At 33.0% G+C, this 15125-nt stretch overlaps 1 protein-coding gene across 2 annotated transcripts in view; it reads right to left on the reverse strand.

The window, feature by feature from the left end:
• Positions 1 to 15125, reverse strand: part of DCN (decorin) — a 114492-nt gene that overhangs the window by 61673 nt on the left and 37694 nt on the right. Inside the window, exon 2 of one of the 2 annotated variants that reach the window (XM_074271146.1) lies at positions 7245 to 7489. The gene's annotated coding sequence lies outside the window, so the exon portion shown is untranslated. Of the gene's footprint in view, positions 1 to 7244; positions 7490 to 15125 lie in introns of those variants that run through there. The other variant, XM_074271148.1, reaches the window with a different exon arrangement.

The following is a 15125-nucleotide window of genomic DNA, read 5'->3' on the forward strand; positions in this document are numbered from 1 at the left end:
ATAATAATAGCACATACACCAAAGGTGTATAAGAATAGACAAGATAATACTTGCAAAGGACAAACAATAAAAACAACAACAACCTTGGAAGAATTAAAAAGTTTCAGGTCCTTGAATTATCTTTGAAAACAATTGCACACAAGTCATAAAGTTTGGAACAATGCATCTTTTACCTTGGAAACAGAGCCCTAGTTTAACAAAAAAAAAGTTAAAAGTCAGGAGATAGATTTGAAAAAATGATCAAATAACAGAAAAAAATCTGACCATAGTAAGTTACTATGGTGACAAAGAAAATCAAAACACATATTAAAAAGAAAACAAAGTCAGAGTTCTTCCATCCAAAGCTTTCAAAAATATTATGAATTGGTCTCAAGTTATTGAAGGACTTAAAAAGGATTTTGAAAATCATTTAAGAGAGGTAGAGAGAAAAATAGGAAGAGAAATGAGGGTGATGCAAAACAACAATAATAATCATGAAAAATGAGTTTACAGCTTGGTAATAGAGACAAAGATGTATTGAAGAAAATTACACCACAATAAATAGACTAGGTCATGTGGTAAAAGAGGTGCAGAAAGCCAAAGAAAAGAAGAATGCCTTTAAAACCATAAATGACTAAATAGAAAAAAGAGGCACAAAATTCATTGGAAAAAAATAATTCCTTAAAAACTAAAATTGATGAAATGGAAAAGGGAATATAAAAGCTCACTAAAGAAAATAATTCTTTAAAAATTAGAATTGAACAAATTAAAGTTAATAACTATAAGAAATCAAGAAACAATAAGACAAAAGTAAAAGAATGGAAAAATAGAAGAGTGTGAAATATCTCATTGGAAATATCTTGTTGACCTGAAAAATAGATCCTATAGAGATAATATTAAATTTATTGGCCATGATCGTGAAGAAGAGAGAGAGAGAGAGAGAGAGAGAGAGAGAGAGAGAGAGAGAGAGAGAGAGAGAGAGAAGAGAAAGTGCCCAAACAATATCTTTCAAAAACTTATCAAGGAAATCTTCCCTGATATTCTAGAATAAAATAGTCATTGAAAGAGTCTACTTATCACCTCCTGAAAGACTCCCCCAAATAAAAATTGCAAAGATTATAGCCAAATTCCAGCATTATTAGATAAAGAGAAAATATTGCAACTAGCTAGAAAGACACAAGTCAAGCCTTGTAGAGCCACAGTTGGGATAATACAAAATTTAGCAAGTATTACATCACAGGATTGGAGTTTTTGGAGTAAAAATTGCTTATAATCCTTCAGGGGGAAATGGGTATTTCAAGCAATCTTGATGAAAAAGTCAGAATTGAATAGAAAATTTGACTTTGCAATATGAGACTGAAAAGAAACATACAAAGAAAAACATGAAAGGGAAATAATAATGAGCTTAATATAATTAAACTATTTACATTCTTACATGGGAAGAGGATTCTTGTAACTCATAAGAACTTCTTATTACTAGGTCACTTAGAAGGAGAATATATAAACAGAGGGCACAGGTATGAATTGAATATGAAGGGATGATATCTAAAAAGAAGAAAAGGGAAAGAAAGAAGAATGCACTGGAAGACAAGGAAATGGGGTAAATTATCCCACATAAAAAAGTCAAAAAAAAAAAAAAAAAAAAGCTTTTACAGTGAAGGGAAAGAATGACGGAGGGGAGTGAGTGAATCTTACTCTCATTAGCCTCAAAGAGGAAATAATATACACACACAATTGCAGATAAAAAGCTAGGAAAGGGAGAATATAAGAAAAATTGGGGTAGAAAGAAGGGCAGGTTCAAGGCGGGAGTAGTCAGAAGCAAAACACTTTTGATTTTGGACAGAATATAAGGAGAGAGAGAATAAGACAAACAGAAGGGAAACTAGGCTGGAGGGAAATACAATTAGCAATAGTAACTGTGAAAAAAAAAGTAAAAAGTTTCTCTGATAAAACCTTGTTTTTCAACATATAGAGAATTACGTCAAATGTTTAAAAAGAAGCATTACCCTACTAATAAATAATAAAAATATGAAAGCTTTCATATGAAATAATCAGAGCTACTTAAAGCTATATTTTTAAATGCTCCAACTCACTTTTGAATGGAGAAATTCAAGGTAAATCAATTTTGAGGTACTATATCATACCTATTAGGTTGGCCAATAGAAAGGAAAAAGAAAATGACAAATGTTGGTGGAGATGTGGGAAAAAATGAGACATTGATGTATTGTTAGTGGAGTTGTCTGCTGATTCAAATATATTGTAAAACAATTAGAAATTATTCCCAAAGGGCTATAAAAATCTTTGAAATAGGAATACAATTATTAGGTCTATAACCCAAAAGAGATTTAAAAAAAAAGGAAAAGACCCTATGTGTACAAAGATATTTATAACAGCTTTTTCCTGGAAATAAAGAATTGGAAACAGAGGGGATGTCCATCAATTGAGGAATGGCTGAAAAAATTGTGGCAAGTAATTATGATGGAATACTATTGTGCTATAAGCGAATTCTAGAAAAATTTGGAGACTTTCATGAACTGATGCAAAGTGAAATATACTGCATATAAAGTAATAACAATCCTCTAAGATGATCAATTGTAAATGACTTGGCTATTCTCAGCAATATAAGGATCTAAAACATTTCTGAAAATTTATGATGAAAAATGCTATCTATCCCCAGAGAAGGAACTAATGGTGTCTAAATACAGAGTAAATCAGATTTTTACCTTTATTTTACTTGAGGGTTTTTTTTGGGGGGGAGACTGTTTTCTTTCACAACATGACTAATATAGAGATGTTTTGCATGACTACACATGTATAAACTATGTCAAATTGCTTGCCTTCTAAATGAGGTGGAAGAGAATTTGGAGGTAGGAAAGAAGAGAATTTTGGAACTCAAGATTTTAAAAAATGAATGTTAAAATTATTTTTATATGCAATTGGAGAATACAAAATACCAAATAAAAATAAATAAATAAAAAGATGGTAGACCCATACATGTCCTGTATCTCATATGGAGCCATGCTTGAGTGTTTTTATGTTGCAGCTTGCATCTGGCAAAACTATTTAACTATTCTATGCTTTGGTTTCCACATCTGTAAATGGAGAAACCAAAAACTTTCATTTCTAATGTTTAATTATTTTTATTAAGTTAAAATATATGAATCCAATGTGTCAAAATTGGCATTTTTTCCAACCTTATCATAAGTTGAAATAATTCTCGAGATAGGCATTTGATACTCAACATCAACATTTCCTTCTTATTGTCCCTATAGTAGTTTTAAAAATCACAGCATTGGTATTCATACATCATACTTTATTTTTCCATGTCCCCCAAATGTTTTATCTTCATCTCCTGTAATTAGTCTGATTTGTATTACCATGTTGGGTCATAAATAAAATCATTCCTGATTTTCTTTGCAACTTCTAGATTCTTACTGGAATAGTGAATCCCATTTTGTAAAATATAATTTGAGATATATACCACCTGGAAACATCCAATGAATGAAAAGTCTAATGATTAATATAAAATGGGGGGGGCAGAATTAACCTGTGAAAAAGCTCTAACAAATATTTTTGGTGTGAAAATACTAAGAGCAAAATTATTTTTAAAAGCTTCAATAAAAGCAAGAAGAAAAAGAAAGAGTTACCTTCTAAATTGATCTACTATTTCTCTCTGGGCAGAGAAAATTTCTGTTTTTTTTTCAATTGCCTCCACTTCTTTTAAAAAGATGCATGTGATAGCAATTTTTCATGACTTCTGTGCCATAAATATTTATTAATATTTACATTTCTCTCTCTTTTTATCTATCCATCCATCTATCTATCTAGGAAAGGAGAGAGAAGGGAGAGGGAGGGAAAGATAGAGAAAGAAGAAGGAAGAAGAAAAAAGAACAAGAACAACAAGAAGAAAAACAAGAAGAACATGAAGGAAAACAAGAAGAAGAAGAAGAACAAGAAGAACAAGAACAAGAAGAAGAACAAGAAGAAGAAGAAGAACAAGAACAAGAAGAAGAACAAGAAGAACAAGAACAAGAACAAGAAGAACAAGAAGAACAAGAACAAGAAGAAGAACAAGAAGAAGAACAAGAACAAGAACAAGAACAAGAAGAAGAACAAGAACAAGAACAAGAAGAACAAGAACAAGAACAAGAAGAACAAGAAGAACAAGAACAAGAACAAGAACAAGAACAAGAATAACAAGAAGAACAAGAACAAGAACAAGAAGAACAACAAGAACAAGAAGAACAAGAACAAGAAGAACAAGAAAGAAAACAAGAATAGGAAGAACAAGAACAAGAAGAAGGAGGAGGAGAAAGAGGAGGAAGAGGAAGAGGAAGTGGAAGATGAGGAGGAGGAAGAAGAAGGGAAGAGAAACAGAAAAAGAAACAGAGAGGGGGGAGAGACAGAGATGAACTGCAAATATAGATATAAATATGAATAGGGATACAGAAACAGATTGGTTATACATATAGATAAGGATATGTGTATGTATATAGAGAAATAGAAAGACAGAGGTTTTGTTTCACTTCATCTAATTCCCCACCTTTCTCATTCCTAGAGAAACTATTAAGGATTTTGATTAAAATTCTGAAAAAAAGGATGCCTGCCAGATCTTCAAAGGAAACGATGGTCTAGATTTATTTTTCAACATCTTCAAGAAAATGTCATACATTTACATTTGAAGTAAATGACAATGGGTATATTCTTTGAGCTTTTTTTTCCCTGCAAAGGTCTTGATTTGCATTGGTGTGGTCACATAGCTATTGTATGATACTAATTATATTCTATAAATATCAAAATGTATTTTTAAATATTTAAATGTATTTTCAAAAAAAAGGCCAAAAAATCAGTATATCAAAAGCTCAAGGACCATTTTATAACAAATGAAAAAATCTATATATTTGAGGGGAACAAAAGACAACATTGAAATGAAAATACAGTAGGCCATGTCTAATTAGTATCATTCTGTATAAGAATTTTATTTTTCAAAAGTTATTGAGTAATTGAATCAGCCTGTAGCTTTGCATAGTTTATTAAGATGACTTCAAAGCATCTCTTCTTTCTGTTATATATAAAGTAAATTACTCAAGTGTTTGGGATTATGGAAGAAATGGAAGAATAGGAGAAAAAATAATTTTCACTTTGAACTATTTATTTTTATATGATCTTTCCTAGAGAAAATTTATTATCATTTTATGTAGACTAATTAATCCCACAAGCAAATGTGACTATAATTTTTCTGGGGGGACAGTTGAATACTGATTACCATTGTTAAAAAAAAAAAAAAAAAAGCACTATGGGGAAAATTTTTCTAAACAAAGAGCTTATTTTTTCTGATGTCTATTGCCTGAGTGATTATGTGAGTGGATTAGACTACAAGTTTTCAAATTTTCATTCAACTCTTTCAAATATTGCCAGGTTTCTTGATCACTGTCACAATGTACAAGATGTGGGATACCTTTGAAATGAGCAATCCAATAGAAAAAATTCAAGCACAAATTGACAAATCAATTTGCAATACTGAAGTTTTAGCATTTTTGAAAGTTGAAAACGCCATGGCTGGTTCTAGGTGAGGTTCTAGTTGATTCTCTCTTAGCTGATTATTTTTACTCCTATTTTTTTCATTTCCTCCCTAAGTCCATACACTTGGGTAACTTAGTTTATATATGAGAAAGAAAAAAAAAAAGAGAGAGAGGTTTTGAAGTCATCTTATTTAATTTATCCAGTTTACCTATTGGGTTATTTAGAACTCTGGACAAGTTCAATTACCTAATAAGTAACAGAATAATTATTTAATCTATCAAACAATAACCATTTATAGGGTACCAGTTTAGCCAGGCATTCTATTAGGGGCCACAGACATAAAAACAAACATGAACTTCTTCTTGACTTAGAGGAGTTTATAAACGATGGGAGGTAGAAAAGAAAGACATCAATCATTAAATACTTGTGAATTGCATACTTTGGGCTAAGATTTTTTGTTCAGTTGATTCTTCATAACCCCATTTGGCATTTTCTTGACAAAGATCTTGGAGTGGTTTGTCATTTTCCTCTCTAGCTCATTTTTCAGATATGGAAATTAAGGTAAACAAGGTTAATTTACTTGTCCATGGTCAGACAATTAGGTAAGTATCTGAAGCCAAATTTGAACTCAGATCTTATTAATTACAAGCCTTAAGTCCTCTCCATTGTATCATCAAGCTATCCTTTACTAAGACTAGAGATACAAAACTAAACAACAACAAAATATGAAACTTTTCCCTAATGGGGTTTATGTTCTATTAAAAATAATGAGAATTAACAATAAGAATATACAAAAAACCCCACAAAATATGGACAATAAAGTTAAAAACAAAATAGAGAGAGAGAGAGACCCCTAGAAGTTGAAAAAACTTCTGCAGAAGGTAGTGCTTGAAGTGAGGATTGAAGGAAAGAGGGGACTCTGTGATAAGCCCCCTCATTGGTGGAGATGATGAGCTAACGGGTTTGGTGAGGGCCAGTCTGAAGATATAGACATTGGATTTTAGGGTACAAGAAAAGTAAAAATGCCTATTTGAGCAGAATACACTGTACATGAAGGAGAACAATGTGAAATGAGAATAAAAAGGTAGGTTGAGGCTACATTATAAAAGGGATTAAAATGTTAGACAAATATATATTTTTTTATTTCAACCCATAATCAATAGCAAGCCACTGAGGTTGACTGTGAGTAACATAGTGAGACATATGCTTTAGGAAAATCACTTTTATCAGGAGAAAAATACCCAAAACAGAATTAGGAGACTTTAGTAATTGTCTAGGAAAGAGGTGTTAGGGGACTTAATTATTGGGATGTCCATGAGTGTAAAGAAGAGAATGAATTGGAACAACATAACAGAAATACTGCCCACCACTTCCAGAAATCATTTTTGCCACTTTTAGTCTCTACAAAATAAGATAACCTCTGAGCCAGTGTAAAAACAAATAAAAATACTTAAATGGGCTGTTAATTACTGAGAATAAATATATAGTACAAGAGGAAGATGTGATTAAGTAAATATTAACAGTAGGGGAGGAGTCACTGAGATTATAATTTCCTTCAACAATAATGCCTCCCCCCCTTAAATCAACCAATAGCTCCAAATAAATTTGGGGGGTAGAAAGTAATCTGTTCCTCTATTTTCCATGGAGGCCTGCCATTTTGTTTATACTGTTGTCTGAAAATTCTGGGCTGTTTAATTTGGAGTATTCAAGATGCAGGTCATGTCTGCACAGTGTGTACTTACCCTGAAAGCAAACGTCTATTTAGTCTGCAAAGGTCCAGCTTTTCATTTGGTCCCAAGCCGAGAAAAAGTAATCCCCAAGACTCAGAAGCTTGTTTGGATCGTGCACCATCTGACTTCTGCTGTTGAAAAGCAAGGACTAAGCCATTGGGAGGCTGGTCTCTTTTCTGCCCATGTATGATGAATGATGGTCTTGGAGTCACAAGAACCAGACTGAAAGGCTTTGTCAGCTGTTCTCTGAGCAGCTTCTGCAGAGGGATCAAATATGTCAGGAATTGTGATATCAGGATGATGGCCATGGATTTAATTTTCAGTGATGCTATATTTCATAATGATAAATAATGACATTCTTATATATGCATACATATATGTATATATTATAGTTTACATGCATATGCATATATATGGAGCTTAGTGCAATCAATACAATGTTATCTGCAAAAAAGACCTTCTGAAGCACAAACGTATGTGTGAAGAGAGAGTCTGACAGAGAGGACAGAGACAGAGAGACACAGAGAGAGACAGAGAGCCAGAAGACAGAGGAGACAGAGGGAGAAGCAGAGAGAGGGAGGAAGAGAGAGAGAGAGAGAGAGAGAGAGAGAGAGAGAGAGAGAGAGAGAGAGAGAGAGAGAGAAAGAGAGAAAATCCCAAGGTCTTGGTGTAGTCACTGTCTCAATCTGTCTCTCTCTTTCTGACTCTGTCTTTCTGTCTCTTATTTATACATATGGGGACAACTAAGTGGTGCCAGTCTTAGAGTAAGTTCAAATGTGACCTCAGACACTTACAAAACACAATAATTAGCAAGGTCATTTAAACTTGTTTGCCTCAGTTTTGTTATCTGTAAAATGAGATGGAAAAGAAAAAGGCAAATTATTCCAGTACCAATGCCAAGAAAACCCCAAATGAGGTAAAAAAAAAAAGGAGCCACCATTGAAAAATGGCTCAACAACAAAATATGCATGTACACATGTGACAATTTATTTTAGAAATTTGTAGAAATATAATAATAAAAATTTAAATTACATGCATTAAATTAAATAAGTGTTAGTGTGATTTATGAGAAAAATAATTGATTAAATAGATTAGTAAACTAATGCAATATATTCATTAATAAAATTATCATATATCAGATAGAATTTATCTTTGCTGGATTTTAAAATGTAGATTATTGATTTGTAGTGTGAAACATTTTGCAGTATTATCTAGTTGTTACATGAATGATAAATAAATGAAAGCACAAATGAGAACCAAATTAGAGATAGAAATAGTGGTTGTGTGTTGGGAATGGAATGAGAAAAAACTGGGGCTTTTTGTGGGTCCTCTGATCTTAGGTGGACCATTCAACCTGTCTGAGCTCCAGTTTGCCCACGTGTAAAACTTATCTGATAATCTTGTGGCTCAAATAAAATTATATATGGTAAAGTACCCCCGGAATGTGAACATTCTTTATTATTTTTATTATTAAAAAATAATACTAATATTGATTTCCACAAGCTTGACAAAAACAGAGAAAGACAGATTTATATATAATGTGAGAGATGGGGCAAGTTTGTGCGTATATGTTTAAAGACTTTCAGAATTTAGACACAAATGTCTCATCTATATGTGTATGCCGGTGTAGATGTACATATTGTTTGTCCTTAATTCTCAAAAAGGCTCATGACATCAGGAAGGTGATACCATGACATGCAAGTGAACTAGATTCCAGTGACAGAGGCCTCTGCAAGATCACCTGCCTCATCTTCCCTTCCAGAACCAGCTGGGTCCAGAAACCAGATATAGATCAAAACAACTGGAGATGGCCCTAGATACAGTGGGGGACCTCCGTCTTTTTATGCTAAAGTCTTCAAAGGGTCTCAATTGACTGAGGCTGCACCCATTCAGTGATTAAGGCTAGGTAGCTACTGAAGCAAAGAATCTCCCCTTTCACTTAGTCCAAACAAATCTAACCAAATAAATAAATCTGAGAGAAGATTCTCAGGGTTTCTGGCCAAAGCAGAAATGACTATTATTTACATGCAATCTGAGTCAATCAGGATCAAATATAATCTACATATCTATACATTTTACTTGGAATATCCCAAAGTCTTGATGCAATTTTCTGTTGTTAAAGAATAACCTGCCTTTTGGTATACTCAGTATACTTTAGTATTATGTTTATATATAGATTGAGACCAATACAAAGATAAAGTTAATGAAACATTCAGAGAGAGATCTGCCCTTTGGGTGTTGAATATCTCCTTCATTATCAAAAAAGACTGAGGAAGTATTTCTGAAGATCCAAACCAATATGGCACCAATATTAGTACATAGAAAGCTTGAGATATGAGACATAGTGTGGAGATAGAAATGGCAAGGAAACAGTGAAGCACTGTGGTTCTTGTCATCCCTTGCTCTTCCCAAGTGATCAGCCCCTCTCCTATCACCCTGTCTTTGTCTGTCACTTTCTGTCTGTCTGGATCTGGCTCTTTCTCTGTGTGTGTGTGTGTGTCTCTCTGTCTCTCTCTATGTCTCTGTGTGTGTCTCTCTCCCTCTATCTGTCACTCTTTTTTTCCATCTATCTATTTATCTATCTCCTCTGTCTCTCTCTGTCCCTCTGTTTGTCTATATGAATCTCTCTCTAACTTCTTTCCTCCCTCTATTCACCTTCACTTTTCCTTCCCCCACCTCTCATTCCCCTCCTTTTCTCAAATTTTCCTTTCTACCCTGTCTCTCCCCCTCCCTCTTTTTTTCTATTACCTACCATTTCACATATATTCACCATTCTCTCTAAAAATAATCTTTACCTAAACGTGAAAGCATCCTATTTGCAAACCTCACGTGGTCATCTTGACAGATAACTTTTGCTGATTGCCTCAAGCTCCAAAAATACTCTAGAAACTCCTGAAAGATATCAGTAATCAGTCAAAGGAATGTGACCTAATATTCATACAAGCAAGGCCAAGTGGATGAAGAACATCTGTTGTCCAGATCCTATCTGAATATAGACAAACACCCTCTTTAGTTTGCCATACACTGCAAATATCTCGAATAAACAATAAAAAGGAGGGCAATTAGTTGAAGCAATAATTGGAAAGAGAGAGCAGACTGCTTGCTTGTAGGAAATTGAAAATTCCTTTGTTGACCCTAAGTTCCCCATGAAAATAAAGGACAATTTTTAAATGTATATATACATACATGTGTGTATACATATATATACACATATAAACATATAATACTTTAAAATATATGTAACTTTTAAAAAATGCATATATATATATGTATATATATATATATATATATATATATATATATATATATATCCTAAAATAGTTCAATGGACACACATATATTATCTCTATGAGAGAGAAAAACAGAGACAGAAAGACAAATGGTACATATCTTATAAATTGTATTTTCCATATATATAATATCTATTATACATTATACATACACAGAAACATATACATAAATTTGGAGAGAGATAAGATTATCGATGAGATAAATAGTAGATAGAAAATAGATAAACCAAATGCACATCAACAATCTGTTATTTTTTTATCTCAAGGAAATTTAGATGTGAGTATTCTCTCTTCCAAACAACAAAGAAAATAAATCCATGATTCAGTAAATAAATGGCAGGGTCTTTTTCTAAGCATACAGAAGTTGAATGATTTGCTAGGATTGTACAATGAGTAAACATTAGAGGTGAAATGTGAACCCAGTTCTTGTTTCTAAGCCAGAATTTTACCACTTGGTCAAGCCATTTTTCATCCAGGTGAATTCCCTCACCTTTCTTTTTCTTCCTTTCTTTCTCCCTCTCCCTCTTCTTCTTTTCCTTTTTTTCTCACATCCCTTAATCCCTCTATTTTTTTCCTTCTTTTCTTATAACTTTCTCCTTGGCTTTCTAGAGTCAACATCTCCATCTCTCTGTCTCTGTCTTTATATATATATATATATATATATATATATATGTGCCTCTGTGCCTTTCTCTATCCCCCCTCCCACCCACTTCATTTAAAAGACCCCTATCTAAGAATATTATATTTAGAAAGAAATATGCAGTCATTTTATGTTATAGTATATATTTAGATATTTTGTAAAAATCTTGACTCACCGCTACATAAGTTTGCTTTATAATTAAGACCTATTTTAAAAAAGCAAAAATAAAATGGAGCCTTTGGGGCTAATAGAAGAAGATTAGGTAGTTGTGGCATTTTGTGTTTGCAGTTTAAATCTCTCTAGGGTATCCCTCATCAAAAGACCAGCTTTTCATAAAAGTTTTTGGTTCCCGGAGGCTGATTTCAATCCATCCCAGGTGTTTTTATTGGGTTGATTCTTTGAAGCAGTAAAAATTACAAGAGACAAAGTCCTTAATTCTCCATAAAGGCTGGGCTTTTGTTCAAACAGTCAACTTGGCCAATCTTCTGGGAAGAATATTGGAGAACAGTCCAATACTATGTTGTATTATCGTTGCTTTCCAAAGCGGGGCAGAGAATGGAGTGGGTGCCACCCATAGATGACAAGGCCTATTGTGGAATGTGTTTAATTCCCTGTAATTGAAAAAAAAATTGAATGTTCCCAGCTGGCAATTACAAGGCAGGCACTGACATGAGGCTAACAAGGGCTTACTGAGGTCATCTTAGGACTGACCTGCAGCTTCAGAAACTTTCAACAAATTTCTTCTTCTTTCCCACTGAAATAGGAGTGGGATAGGAGAGGGAAGCTGTAATAGGTAGATACACTTTTATAGATAGAACCTTCTTAGTTTTTCCAAAAAGGAGTTGGAATTGGTCAACAAATCCACTAAATTTCTTCACTGATGCCATAAGTATGGCAAAGATGTCAAATCATAGGATCAGAGCTTTAACACAGTAATAGATCACTGAGTCTTCTCATTTTACAGATTAAGAAACCAAGACCAGAAGAAGTAAATGTATTATTGCAAAAGTCACCAAGAGAGTCCTATCCAAAGTTTTGGAAATAACTGCATTTTCATTATATTCTTTAAAAAGTAGAGTTCTAAATTTGACCACTGCATAAAAGATTTAAAACTAAAAGGGATCTTATAGGCCATTTAATTCAAATCCTTTTTTTCAACTTTATGTAATAAAACAAGCCCTTCATAACATAGTACAGTGATACAATATTAAAAAAAAAGAAAAGAAAGAAAGATAATTGCACAACAAAATGCAAATCTATTATGCACAACATACTATTCCCTTCAAAAATATAACAGAATTATCCTGCAATTTTTTCCCCCATTCTCCACCCTAGTGATGGCCACCAGTAAAAACAGATGATATGTGTGTGTGTATTGTGTGTATCTGTTTTTATATATTATGCATACGTATATTTGTAATATATATGTAAAATTATTCAATATCTACTTCTATTCTTTCTCTGGATGCAGATTTTTTCTTCATATGTTCTTTATCATTAACTTGAGCATTTTATAATTAGTCAAAATAACTTATTCACTCAGTTGTTCTTAAAAAAATATTGCTGTTACTATACACAATGTTCTCTTGATTCTGCTTATTTATAGCTCTTCATTATTTTGTGCAAGTCTTTCCATGTCTTTTTAAAATCATTGAGCTCATCATTCCTTATAGCTGAGTAATATACCATCATAAACACGTACCACTTGTTCATCCATTTCTCAATTGATAGACATCCCTATAATTTCCGGTTCTCTACACCACAAAGGAAACTGTTATAAAATCATTAAAAAACACAGACTTTCCCCTGCCCCTTTTTCCCCCTAATTATCTTTGGAAATAGACTAAGTAGTTATGTTGATGGGTCAAATATTATAGATAGTTTAATCCTCTTGGGACATAATTCCAGATTGAGCTCCAAAATGAATGGATCAGTTTACAAATCCACCAAAAAATGATCTAGGATCTCAATTTCTCCTCCCCTCCGACATCTACCACTCTCCCTCTCTATTATTTTTTGGCCACTCGGTAAATGTAAAGTGATATCTCAAGGTTGTTTTTATTTTCATTTTTCTAATCAATAAAATGACTTAGAACATTCTTTCATGTGACTATAAATTGTTTTAATTTTTTCATCAGAAAACTGCTTGTTCAAATCCTTTGACAATTTAATTGAAGAATAAGGAAACTGAGACATAGAAGGATTAAATGACTTTCTGAAGATCCCATAGCTGAGTCAGAATTATGAATCCAGATATTCCTAACACCAAATTCAGCATTCTATTCTCTACTCCAAGCAGTTTCATGCAGATTCCATAGCACTGCTGCCTTAAAATCTTGTGTCTGGCAAGAGTCCACAAAGTTTAAATGTTGCTAGTCTGTGAATAAACCTTTGATAATGCCCTGGTATACTGCTCCTAGTAAGTATTTGCAAAAAGACCACCAGGTAAATAATTTTGTCTTACAAATGTGCCAACCACAGTTAGTTGAACTTTGTATTTTTTCTAAGTAATTCTATATGCAGGGTGGAGCTCACAGCCCAAAAAAAGAACTGAAACAGACTATGTATACGTAATAAAGAACAAATTTTGTTGAGGTGAAGAGTGATGATTGAAGCAGCTCCACCTAAGGGTTTTATCCTTTTCTCTTTTCTCTCTGCCTTTCATCTTCTTGGGAGACCAAAAAATAATTTGAAAGTTAAAAAAGAAGGATGGAGCTGAATTAGGAGTGGAAGTTGGGTACAAATTGTCAAAAACTGAGTTTCTTTTAATGAGTGGTAGATTTCCAAACTTGGATGGGGGAAAATATTTATACTAACTTCCACCTGAAAGTTAACATTTACTTATAAATAAAATTAAAAACACAAGTTTCACCAGATTTTCAAAGGGATCCTTGACACTATAAAAATTAAGAACACCTCTTCTGAAATGATGCAGGCTGAATGTGGTCTAGCATTGAATTGTTAAGAAGGGAGTTACAATTAGATAGCAATGGACTTACTGTGTATGCACACCTGGAGAACATATGTCCCAACCATGAATATCATTCTATACATATGCCCTGAATATGTTTCCTAGGCATACTCCCTTGAAAAAAGAAGGCTTGTTTTATATTTCTTTTGCATATATTTTATGTAAGATTATTTACATATGTGTATATTTTCTCCTTGGTTAGACTAAAAGCTCCTTAAGGATATTATTTTTTTTCTTTCATTTTATTTGCATCTCCAGCACCTGGCACAATTTCTTGCACATATTAGATGATCAATAAATGCTAGACCTATAAGTATTATCTATCATGGAGACAATGTAATTCTATGAAGTAGAGAGATTATTCTCACAGAGAAAATATTAAAGTTTTTTGGGGAAGAAGAAGGGCTGGAAGTGCCATTACATAGTATTATCAATAAAGGGCACTTGAATAATTAAAATTATTCAAATTTAAATAGAGACTAAACAATGTTAACACTCATGAGCATGTGGATCAGGAAAGTTCCTAATACACATTTTGTCAAAGAATATGAATAAACATTTTAAAGTATGGGTCTTATAAGTTTCATAAAACAGTGTTTCAGGAGAGTGTGACACCATTTAGGAAAATGGAGCCATAGGACAAAGCATAGTTGAAGAGGAAGATATAGCCCAAGAGTAGGGAGTTAAATAAGAACAATGAATTTAGACCCAGAAGACTCAATCTGAGTCCCCACTCTGAAAGACATTAGTTTCCTAAACCTGGGCAAGTCATAATATGCTTTTTCTATAAAATGGGAATAATAAAATTTATGCTTCCTAAGGGTTCAAAGGGTTAGGAGGATGGAGCCTGTATAAACTCAAATATTGCATAATACCCCCTAAAGAGCTTATAATAAAAATATTTCTCTATGTGTGTAATACACACATACATATATTTATGTACATATATGTCTAAATACATATTACATATAATTGTGTTATTTTCATATATT

Source organism: Sminthopsis crassicaudata, chromosome 5 (genome assembly GCF_048593235.1).
Source record: "Sminthopsis crassicaudata isolate SCR6 chromosome 5, ASM4859323v1, whole genome shotgun sequence".
Classification (NCBI taxonomy): Eukaryota; Metazoa; Chordata; class Mammalia; order Dasyuromorphia; family Dasyuridae; genus Sminthopsis; species Sminthopsis crassicaudata.